The sequence below is a fragment of the Dreissena polymorpha genome, chromosome 5 (assembly GCF_020536995.1).
Source record: "Dreissena polymorpha isolate Duluth1 chromosome 5, UMN_Dpol_1.0, whole genome shotgun sequence".
NCBI classification, from domain to species: domain Eukaryota; kingdom Metazoa; phylum Mollusca; class Bivalvia; order Myida; family Dreissenidae; genus Dreissena; species Dreissena polymorpha.
The window spans coordinates 53,071,974-53,084,842 of record NC_068359.1 but is presented as its reverse complement, the minus strand read 5'-3'; the positions used below and the strand labels follow the sequence as shown (position 1 = coordinate 53,084,842).

The following is a 12,869-nucleotide window of genomic DNA, read 5'->3' as shown; positions in this document are numbered from 1 at the left end:
TTTATAGGAACTGTACAGAAAGTTTGGAAATCGGAACAAATCGGTATATCTCGGAAAATCATTGATAAATGTATTTGTCGTTTTAATGCTTAGGGCCGAGTAATTTCGGCAAATCGGAACTCAACTTGCGTATTAAAAATACTAGCTCAATTAACCGTTAAACTCCGCCTCCGTTCTCTGCAAAAGATTCGAAGGCGGAGCTATGCACGTGCTATTATTAAATTGGAGGATTGCAATTGAGAAACAAACGCACGATTGGTTCGGCATGTTGATTGCTAGACAAAGGAAGCCAATTTTGTCGGCGCGAAATTTGTCGCTTTATTGCTTCAGACAGCAAGCGGCTTTCCTTTGATGACGTCAAACTGTCAATTCACACAGACTGCACATTTTCAGAAGACTTTAACTGGCTCCTTGTTTACAATTCCAGTAAAAACACTTGCTAACATTAAACTTTGGATTAAATTATCAAAATAAAGCAAAAGCCAAGTTGACAAATATGATTGTATTAATTCGCGTCTGTTTAAAAAAGACGTGTTGCGTTGTAAATCAACGAGTTTTCACGACAACAACAACTTTAACAAACATTACCGCGACGACGCGGGGATCGATCTACCTCGATTTTTTTCATGGACGATGTCATAAGTCCAATAAGAGCAAACACAAACTTTGTGTATGAGTAGTTTATCTTATATAAGATTTATGCAACGGGCATCGCATTGCGTAATGGTGCGCATCGAATTACGGAAATGAAGCGCAGTTTTTCGTTTTAATGGGAGAAGAACGCATGTCATTTAATGGAGTGTTTAAAATTGCCTGATGTTACAAAAGGTGCTTTTAGGTGACTCATTTCATTTGAAGATATAGATGTGTTTCATTGCATAATTAGATTTTTCGTCTCTGTGTTAAGGTTATAAAAGATATGATGTCTTTGTTCTGATGTTATTACTATTAACTTATTTTTCCAATGATGTTTTTTTTTTTTTTTTTTTTCGACCGCCCGATGGACCATTTTCAAAATAATTTTTGTAAACCAATAAAAAAAAAAGTCGTGGCCTAAACAACACACTGAAAGTGAAACAACTTCGATCACATTTAAATTCCCCTCACGCCACTTTTCCACAGTTCATCCAAAACCACATGGCCACCAGTTACTGAGAACACATCACTTATAATATATTCCACTCTTCAACAGGGTTATAACCCAGCAGTAATGGAGATTGTTTATAGGAGATTATCCCAGATCAGTGTTCATAATTCATAGCACACATTATCTGTTCACTTTGTCTTTACACTTCAAAGATGTAGAGGCCAAGTGGTTGTAACTGTTCCCTTTTTCTTGCCAAGTGGGCAGTATATGCATAACAACCAAGAGTACAACACTATCATAATCCAGAGCTGGCAAAACAGAACATGCTGGTAATATATGTATCCCGTAAAAAGCAACTTTTTGGAAAAACCAACTAATCTGCTGGTACAAAGAAACATGACCCATTTATAATCCTTTCAAAATCACACTCCGTATCAACCGTTATTATTTAAAGTAAGCTATCATTGGTTGATTTAATGGACAAGCGTTGTTTGTACCGGGGTGATTTGTGGGTTTTTCTAAACTCGTGCTTTTCCGGGATCAGTCTATTATATCATGAGGAAGAGTAATAAACACAAGGATCACGTATCATTAAATAAACATACTTTTGAGACATGCTCTGAGAAAACTGGGCTTAATGCACGTGTGTAAAGTGTCATCCCAGATTGGCCTGCGCAGTCAGTACAGGCTAATCTTGGTTGACACTTTCCGCCCTAACTAGATTTTTGCTAAGAAGAGACTAACCATTAAACGAAAAATACCATCAAAGCAGAAAGTGCTCTCCCTTATTAGCCTGTGCAGACTGTACAGGCTTATCTGGGACGACACTTAAGGCAAATGCATTTAGCCCAGTTTTCCCACAGCAGGGCTCATATTTAATACTTTCTTACTCACAGCTAAATATGGTGACACATCTTTATCAAACTGAAACTAAACTAAATCCTTACCAAATTTATCAAAAGCCCCTTTAAATGCTCAAGCAGAAATCACAGAAATAACCCAACATTAATTTCCAAAACAAATTATTATAGATCATCTACAACCCAAGTTCATAGCTCATTGTGCCCCTCAGTTAATAATCTGGCAACATTTTTCCAGTTACTATCTCAAATAATCATCTCGGGCCAATATGGCACGGCCTTGCCCGGATTACCTACTTAATCTCTTAATCTCAGTCAGGTGAGAGAGAGAGAGCAAGAGTTCTAGTAGGTATTTCAGCTAGCATAGTGGTGTGTAACCTTCACTTCTTCAACTTTGATTAGTGTTTTCAGGTACTATTTTCTCCAGAAAATTGGTAATTCAAGACAATTCCATACATGTAATATTTTACGTGCTTATTAGACTTCAGATGCAGATTAGGACATATATTTATAATATAATTAAATTGTCATATGCACTGAAGTTTTTCATGGAAGCTGTATAACCCAGTTTTTACCTTTATTGATCTTCAAATCAAAAGCCTATCAAATGTTGAAAAAGTTTCCGCCTGTAGGCCAAAATGAACATGTTCTTAGAAGTTCTGCATTAATTAGCCAATATTGAAAATCAACGGAATAGAGCATTGTTGTTTGAGACGACGTTAACTTTACACCTATGTCAGTCAATCACTGACTAATTACTTAACTTCATAATGTGATCCAATATAGATGATACAACCAACAGTCATATAATATTGATTTTAAGTTGAAAACAAACCTCCATTTTTACGTTTTGTCTTATCTTTAAATGCTTTTTTTGTTTGAGCCCACAGAAAATTTACTGTTTCTTTCCAAAATTTACTACCCTGCCCTAAGCGACACAGTCAAATAATGTTAGTGCTATATTGTAATCATTGTATTGAAGGAAACACACCTTTGAAACAAGAGCACCGCCTTGCGGGTGCAGACCGCTCATCTATTTTCTTTTTAAAGGTGAAGGGACTCTCATTTTCAATCACAAATGAGGGAGGGGTGGAGTGAAGAGGGGTGCATTGTGTGGGGGCTGGGACATTTATTACATTATCTTCGAAAAAAAGGAAAAAAAAAAATCGGGGGGGGGGGGGAGGGGGGGGTGGGGGTGGGGGTGGGGGTATTCTTGGGTGCGATGGTTGGACGGTATTTCAAACATAAAATAATAAAAATAAATATTTGTGTTTTTTAACCGTTTCAAAAAAAAAATGGGGGTGTGAGGTGGGGGGGGGGGGGTATAGTGTGAGGGTGTGGTGGTTATTTGTGAGATGATCTTACAAAAAAAAAAAAAAAAAAAAATTAGGGGGGGGGGGGTATTCGGGTGGGGGGAGGGGGGATGGGGGGGGGGTATTCTTGGGTGCGATGGTTGGACGGTATTTCAAACATAAAATAATCAAAATAAATAGTTTTTTTTTAACCGTTTGAAAAAAAAATTGGGGCGGGGGTGGGGTGGGGGGGGGGTATAGTGTGAGGGTGTGGTGGTCATTTGTGAGATAATCTTAAAAAAAAAAAAAAAAAAAAAAAAAAAAAAAAAAAAAATAGGGGGGGGGGAATTCGGGGGGGGGGGGGGGGATTCCGGGGGGGGGTGGCACGGGCGATGGTTTGGGTGGCGTCTATTGTGGTATGTCAGGTAAGAGTAGTTTTGTCAAAGTATCAATCAAATCTAATCAATAAATAAAGAATCTAATCATAAATAAAGAAGTTATGGCAATTTTAGCAAAATTTAATAATTTGACCTTGATAGTCAAGGTCATTCAAAGGTCAAGGTAAAATTCAACTTGCCAGGTACAGTAACCTCATGTTAGCATGAAAGTATTTGAAGTTTGAAAGCAATAGCCTTGATACTTAAGAAGTAAAGTGGATCGAAACACAAAATTTAACCATGTATTCAAAGTTACTAAGTCAAAAAAGGGCCATAATTCCGTAAAAATGACATCCAGAGTTATGCAACTTGTCCTTTTACTGTACCCTTATGATAGTTTGCGAGTGTTCCAAGTATGAAAGCAATATCTATGATACTTTAGGGGACCAAAACACAAAACTTAACCAAACTTTCAATTTTCTAAGTATAAAGGGCCCATAATTCCGTCCAAATGCCAGTTAGAGTTACATAACTTTGCCTGCATCGTCCCCTTACGATAGTTAATAAGTGTTGCAAGTATGAAAGCAATAGCTTTAATACTGTAGGAATAAAGTGGACCTAAACACAAAACATAACCAAATTTTAAATTTTCTAAGTATAAAAAGGACACATAATTCTGTCAAAATGCCAGTCAGAGTTACATTACTTTGCCTGCACAGTCCCCTTATGATAGTTAGTAAGTGTTGCAAGTATGAAAGCAATAGCTTTGATACTTAAGGAATAAAATGGACCTAAACACAAAACTTAACCAAAATTTTCAATTTTCTAAGTATAAAAAGGGCACATAATTCTGTCAAAATGCACGCCAGAGTTATCTAACTTTGCCTGCCCAGTTCCCTCATGATAGTAAGTAAGTGTACCAAGTTTGAATGCAATAGCATTGATACTTTCTGAAAAAAGTGGACCTAAACGCAAAACTTAACCAAAATTTTCAATTTTCTAAGTATAAAAAGGGCACATAATTCAGTCAAAATGCACGACAGAGTTATCTAACTTTGCCTGCTCAGTCCCCTCATGATAGTAAGTAAGTGTACCAAGTTTGAATGCAATAGCATTGATACTTTCTGAGAAAAGTGGACCTAAACGCAAAACTTAACCGGACGCTGACGCCGACGCCGACGCCGACGCAGACGCCGACGCCGACGCCAAGGTGATGACAATAGCTCATATTTTTTTTTCAAAAAATAGATGAGCTAAAAATGCCAAGCCCCAGGGGCATTTATTCAATCAATTATAACTTATTAACACGCCCTCATCAACCTGTCTATATATTATTAAGTCACTACAAGACCCTAATGTGCATCATAATTTCTTGTAATTACTGAACACAGTAATGTGACATGACCTAATAAGACTTAAGGCAATGAAGGTCAACAAGTAATTGCTTGTACACACCACGAAAACATGCATTTTTATGTCCATATTTACTTAATGTTGGTAATGTCTTTTTTTTAATTCAAATAAGTATATCAAAAGACTTGATACTACATTACTCAATAGATCAAAGGCTGTTATTGGCATATAAATATGCAATTATTGACATGTTTAATTGCCAAGTGTTTTTTGTAAGGAACAAAAAATAAATTAACAAAATTATATAAAAAATGCCGTTTTCTACTCACAATAATCCTGAACAAGTTCTCCTTGTTTTCCATTTTAACACCAAAGAAAGGTATGAAACGCTGCATTACTCAACTAAAAATGTTTTTACAGCAATCTGTTAGCACAAACACACACTTAAAAACTTGAAAACTTGTTACGTCTCAATCAACACAACTTGAAACATCTTCAATTTCTTAAACATGGCCTCTTAAATAATAATTCTGACAGACTGAAATCAAACAACACCAAACATACACCAAGCTTTGCCATTTAACCCTTTGCATGCTAGGAAATTTGTCGTCTGCTAAATTTCTAAAATTAGCATTTTCTTCGATTTTTTTTTCAAAGAATACTATTAGAATAGCAAACAGTTTGGATCCTGATGAGACGCCACGTTCTGTGGCATCTCATCTGGATCCAAACTGTTTGCAAAGGCCTTCAAAATTCGGTTTCAGCACTGAAAGAGTTAAAGGTAACAATCTCTTCAAAATTCCCTATCGCCACATAAAATTAGCTTAAATCCAGATTACTGCTATTCCGATTCAATATAATGCATGTGCTACGCCTTATTTAAAGGGACATTAATTTCCCTGTTGCTTACAATTGACTCTCTTAAGTCAAGCAGTGAACACTTATTTGGGGTAAACAAGGCTAATTAAATTGACCCCGAGCAACAATTAGTGGTCACCATTTGGTCACTTTTAGACTGACCATAACCACTCTTATTATTGAGTCACTACAAATATAAACTGAATAAAGGGACACGCCCCATGCTTTTTATAATGCAAATGTTTCTTCAAGTATGAACGATTGCTACAATCAACCAATAGGTCTGAACTGATAAAACGTTGTTTATTTTTAAGTAATTGTTGAGTATCAGGTCGACTTTGTTAAGTCATAAAATGTATATTACCGATTGTTCATCCTTTAAATACTTCAATATGCATTTGTTTTGTATATATTCATGTTTTTTGACACTTTTTTATCTGCAAATATGCATGTTGACACATATCAATACCAACCACATGTGATGTTGAAGATGAACATTGTGCAAGTTAAATAAAATGTCTGTCTGTCTGTCCGTCTGTTTTGTAAACTTCTTGTACTCATATTTTATTTCACAACATAACATAATCCTCCCCTAAAATTAGGCTAGTATTCCATCTATCCGCGCATCCGTATCAGCATCTGTATCCGCAAAATCATTAAACTAAGACCCTTTATTCCATTTATCCGCATACGTCGAACATATCTTTCTTTATTATATATTTAAATATTTTTTTTTCAATAATTAAATTTATAATTGAGATAATTATTATGAAGGACAAGCGTGAATTTAAGTAGATATAAGGTACAAATCATCATTCTGTCAGTAAAAGAATACTAATGGTATTACCTGAAACATCTTCTTCTAGTGCCTTGGCTATGCTTTGCCAAACATTTGTAGTGAAATCAGAGTCCAGATATGCAGAACTGCGTTGGTTGTATACTTCCAGGTAATTTTTCACGAATTTGATTAGTTTTTCAGTTGATTTTTGAGATGACACCTCACCTCATCCTGCTAAATGCTGTCCGTATCTTGTCCGCATCCGCATTAGAATGCTCACTTGAGCGTTCTTTTGCGGACGCCTATTGCGAGTGCGGATATGCGGATGCGGATGAATGGAATAGGCGCAGTGCATTTCAGCTTGTTCTATTCTTTACGGATGCGGATATGCGGATGCAGATACGGACAGATGGAATACCAGCCTACCTTTAAGTTTTAATTGACCAATCTCTTGTGCACATAGCAATTATCTTACTAATAAACCAATCAATAAATAGCATATCTGCCAATCAATAAGTGGCATATTTTTCTAAACCAATCAATAATTGCAAAGCAAAAAAGTTAGACATGAGTTAAACAGGTTGATAAAGAAACTTTTGCTGGCTCCACTGGCTTTCAGCAGACATGGAAACAATTAGGTTCATATCCCAGTATATTAACCTCCATCTCAAAGCTGTTTACAATATCTCCAATACAGCTGTGCTAAGATCAACAGTATTTCTGAGTTTGGACCTATTTATATCTCAGATATGTTTATTCTTTTTATCGCCCAAGAATATTACATTGATTCTGAAAAAATAAATATGAGCACACACTCATGGCACCACTTAAAAGATGTTCTTATTTTAGATTAGCCCTATTTATTTTTACTGGATATTGCCTCTGACTAAGACAGCTTATATAGACACTTGTAAATCTGTTTCCTGTATTTAACCTTGAAGTGGTTGTCTAGAAAAATCCTAAGTACACTCATAAGAATACAGCAATCACACAAATACCCCCCCCCCCCCCGTCAAGCTTCCCTCCCCAAGAGCCCAGCAATTTTGAATATACTATTATACTATCCGGGATTACCCGGAGGGACTTGGAGGTTTGGTGTTGTGTGGTGATGGTGCTATTTTATAATATTGATTGGTGCACTTCTGAGAAGCCGAAATTACTCCTAAAAAATTTTTATGGGGTAATTATACATATGTTAATTATGACTACGCTAAGCACTTGCTTTAGAAACACCGGTAATATACGTACCATGTTTAAATGGGATTGTAAATTACTGAACTTATCATGATTTGTGCATGATTTAAACAATTTTCTATCGCATTTTATGAAAGAAATAATACAGCAAGAGCCTGTGGTGCCACTTACTGGGCCAAACCAAATATTGACACTTTGTCATTAAATTCCCACTTACATGCATATGTAAACACACTGCATTTGTCAACTCAATAATTGTCAGAGAAAATAATCAGTTAATCCTGATTTATCAACAGTTTATCAGAATACTTGGCAGGTGTGACTCAAACAAGTAACAAGTCATTGTGCTTTCATAATAAAACGTCTGATCACCAGAGAAAAATCAGACCATTAAATTTTGATGAAATACATAAAAAAAAATCACTTATTTTATTGCTTAGTTGTGCTTTAGAAACATGCAGGTGAGATAAAATCTTTCAATCATAAAATTAATCTGAATTTTTTACAGCCATGAAAGAATACCATCATTTAATTAAATCATGAAAGTATCATTAGTGCATGTTTAATTGAAACATACGTACATGTCTAAAAGATCAGAGGTCTATATCCAAAATTAATAAATATCCTTACATGATATTAGTCAAAAGTTAAAATGAAGCATGACTAGAGTGTAATTTGAATATTCATTGACTAGTATGTTTAATAAACATGTCATCTGTCAGTGGAGTGAGTTGCACGTCAACAAACCTAAAGATCTCGGCTTAAATTTCTGAGTTATTTTGGTTCTTTTGTATTCTTTTGTACAGAGGTACTTGAGTGATATACAATGGTGTAACAGTTGAAATGAACCATTAAATATAGAATAATGGTTGCACTATGCAACTGCCATAAATGAGATCACAGAGCTTTTTATTTAACCCTTTGCATGCTGGGAACTTTGTCGTCTGCTAAAATGTCGTCTGTTGAATTTCTAAAATTAGCATTTTCTTCGATTTTTTCAAAGAATACTATCAGAATATCAAACAGTTTGGATACTGATGGGACGCCACGTTTTGTGGCATCTCATCTGGATCCAAACTGTTTGCAAAGGCCTTCAGAATTCGGTTCCAGCACTGAAAGAGTTCAAGAACCAGTATTATTATGACAAGCATTAAGATTTGCTTTGCATTTCTGATGGTTGTTTGATCAAGGTCTTGAAATAAATTGATTGGAATATGCAAATATCTGATATTAGCCTATGCTTAATTATATATCATAATTGGTCCATTTTCATAATTAAACATTTAAACATATTTCCATGTTGTCAGCATTTCTCTCTTATTTCATAAGTAAGTGTTTCTGCCATTATACCCACTATATTTAAAGATAGATATTTTGATACATAAAAAACTCAATAAGTTAAACAAATATAATTGTTCATCATTTAGAGTTAATTGTTATTTTAAGTTTTTAACATTTTGAAAGTCATTGCATGTTTATATAAAATAAAATACATAATAAAAATCACCAAAACCACTGACGTCTGCTCTCGCATGAAAAATTAATGTTGTACAATTCATTAAATAAAAAAACTATTACATTTGCTAATAATTTCCTGAATATTATAAACATAATGAAAATATTCAAAAGAAATAATATGATATATGAACAATTACCTTAACTTGAATAATTTGTGACATTGAGTCTGCAAAATCCATGTGTATTTACACCATAATCTAGAAAATATGAGTTACACTGAGTATAATCACAATAAAATACTCCAAAGGCCTCCACCAGAGCATCTGTCATTCACATGCACAAGCGCTAAAAAACTGCCTGGTTTGTAACCCATAATACACTACACCACTGTGATGTTCTTTTAACCTATGTAACAGCAGCAACCACTGGCCGCTATGTAAGGAATGCAGTCAGTCCTGAGAGATCAAAGTATCAGCCAACCTGAGTAGTACTTGTTAACTCAATTAACTAAGTGTGCTTTGCTGTCTTGAAATGAGACCCTGCGAAAAGGTGGTTTAATGTGTGTGCGTAAAGCGTACTCCCAGATAAGCCTGTGCAGTCTGAAGAGACTCTCTGCAAACAAAAAATACCATAATATCGGAAAGTGTCGTCCCTGATTAGCCAGTGCAGACTGCACAGGCTAATCTGGGATGACACTTTTAACACATTTATTAAATCCACTTTTCACAGAGCACGGCCCTAAATATTTGTGTTCACAATTGGAGTTAGACTGATGGGGTTGAATCTGTCAAACATTTATGCCATCATAGCCATGTACATGATTGTATTACCTAGTGCGTTACTTTGCACTTTGTATACAATGAATGCCATTTTAATAGTTATCTATGACTTATACTGATTAGAGAGTATTTTCCTGACAGCATTTTTTTCAAGATATTTAAAATATGTTTCCATTGAAACAGCTTAATATCTGCAATTATAACAATCAACAAAATGCTTGCAAAAGTGATTTTTTAGATGGGCGCTTTAGCGCCCGTCTAAAGTGCTTAATGTGAAATTCAGGTCGATACGACTAGGTATGATTAACCCAATACCCGGTTGCGTATCCGCGCAAGAAAGAGTTGTATAATTTATGCAAGAGGTTTGAGTTCTCCAATTATGTGTATTCACAAATGGAAACATTATATTAATATCGTGTTACATTCAATATTTTCGAACGGTGTTTTATAGAAAAGAATCAATAAACAATGATCGTATTGTACGTGTCGCGGAGGAGATTGTTTATGAATGATTAAAATAGTCCACTTTCTGCTGCGTGTGCGTGACGTAGTATTTTTGCTCAGCTCATTCATAAATCTGAGGCTGGCGATAAACAAAGGGGAGTCCGTGTGAGAATAACGCAGTAGTATAAGGTTACGCTTGTTTATATTCACAGGTCTCAATTAATAATACGTTGACCACGAGTTCAACAATTATTACAGGGATACGATAGACAACATAAAAAAATGTTTCATTATCGCTGAAACTGTTAAAAAACATTTAAATATAACAATAATATTCTCTAAAAAAAGTAGTCTTGCTGTTTTGAAATAAGGTTTGGAATTGTGTTTTCTAAAGAACTTAATTCAAAACAAAAGTTTAATTATAGTGTTTTTTACTTGTTAGTCGCATATTTACCGCATTATAATGTGTGTTATAATAGGCAAACCATACATTAGTAAAATTCAATCTGCCTTCGCACATAGAAGGAATGGGTCAATTAGGTGCTGCGTTTCCTTTGCTTACTTCAGTTAGAGGTCAATTATTTAAGTAATAGCAATCACAAGGCTCCGACTTCAAAGGAATTGCGGAGCTTTCTTACATAATAAAAGTCGTAGTCGCATGGTATTTGCGTTTTGCGTCCTATTTGGTCACGTGGTTCTTTTTCACGGTTGTTTTGGCATTCATGATATATGAGGCTATTAATAGATGCGTTTGTCGATAAACAAAGGAAAGTTTACGGGTTATAACAACGCAATAGGTTACGCTCTCGCATACAACTCAATGACGTAGTACAGGTCGTAAAATGAGAGATTCGGGAAAAAGTTGACGCTTATTTATATCAAAGACCCATATTATCTATAGGTCAACAATAACTTCAGCGATACGATAGACAAAAAAAAGTTTCATAATTGCTAAACCCGAATATAACAAACAATTTATAATAATAATACGAATGCAATAGCAGAAGGTTAGTAGAAGGTTAAGCTTGTTTATATTCACAGTTCTCAATACATAGACAGTTGGATATGAGTTCATGAATTACTACAGGCATACTATAGGCAACCTCGAAAATGCTTTTTAATCGCTAAAACCGAAAACAACCTAATATATTATATTAAATGTATTTATAACAATAAATGATATTTAAAAATGTAGTCGGCGTATAAGCTGACTTTGAAATAAAGTTAGCAATTTACTTTTCTAAATAATTAAATACAATTAAACAAAAGTTTAACTATTGTGTTGTGTTTTTCACTTGTAAGCTGCATATTCACCGCATGAAATGTGTGTTAGCATTGTCAAACCACACATTAGTGTGAGTAAAATAAAAAATATACTACGGGAGAGCACTTCATATGTGTCCTCATATGCCTTGTTATGAGTATCTTTCTTCACTATCGAAATATATCGTATGTTTATATTTGATTTAAACGCAGTTTTCTTTTGACACATTTAAATCACACGTCAATAGCGCCGTCATGCGAAAATGGGTCTTATGCGTTTCGGCAAGCGTTTGTTAAACCCAACATGTGCTTTTGCGCAGTCAGGCCATAGGCGATGCTGTTCGCTTTAAAATCACTCAATATGTTATGTTTCTCCTTACCAGAAGGAGTGATAGCTGAGTGGGCTATTTATATGATGGGCGCATATGTAATAAGACCCATTTTCACATGACGAGGGTCATTACAAATCTCATTGCGAATTGAAAATGCCACATTTAAGAACAATGCTTTTTGATACAAAATTGAATTGAAAATAGCAAACTTGTTAATAATGGCAGCCTATCCACACATTAAGGAATGATTTCCAGACGTGCTGACCAAGTACGGCAAACATTGTGGTATGATAATTAAACGATTTTCTCTTATCGTGACACTATACTATTTCGCTAATGATTGTTTTCTCATCTTGGAGGCGAAAGTGAAATTCTGCGAGATGGATTGTAACGCGTAATTGTAACAGGGCCACAATTTGTGTCGTTTGAGCATACAGAGAGTAGTCCGGAATTCCTTACACTGAACAGTGCTACATCCTTTGAATTGAGCACATACGCAGTGATGTAGCAAAAATTCAGAGGTTGTAACTCGAATCAGCTTATTAAATATTCGAGAATATTCATGCGTGTCTGTTTGCGTTATGTAAAAGTCACTAAGATGAAAACTGAAACAGCTACGCCTAAAAGCGCATGAGTGCTCTATACCTATGTTTATGTTAGCGTTGTTGACACCGTGTGAACTGCTCGGGTTATAAGTAAAGCATAAACAGCAATGTTTATATACTTTTATTCCTCCATATACAAGATACGAAGATTGTTGTATATTTTGAATTTGTATATGGTGTCAAAAATCA

The 12,869-nt window shown here is 35.1% G+C and overlaps 1 protein-coding gene across 11 annotated transcripts in view; it reads right to left on the bottom strand.

Annotated features, from left to right (window-relative positions):
• LOC127880764 (kazrin-like) overlaps positions 1-12,869 on the bottom strand; it is a 94,152-nt gene that overhangs the window by 42,597 nt on the left and 38,686 nt on the right. Inside the window, exon 1 of one of the 11 annotated variants that reach the window (XM_052428134.1) lies at positions 5,299-5,380. The exons of the other annotated variants lie outside the window; for them this stretch is intronic. The gene's annotated coding sequence lies outside the window, so the exon portion shown is untranslated. Of the gene's footprint in view, positions 1-5,298; positions 5,381-12,869 lie in introns of those variants that run through there. 11 annotated transcript variants of the gene reach the window in all.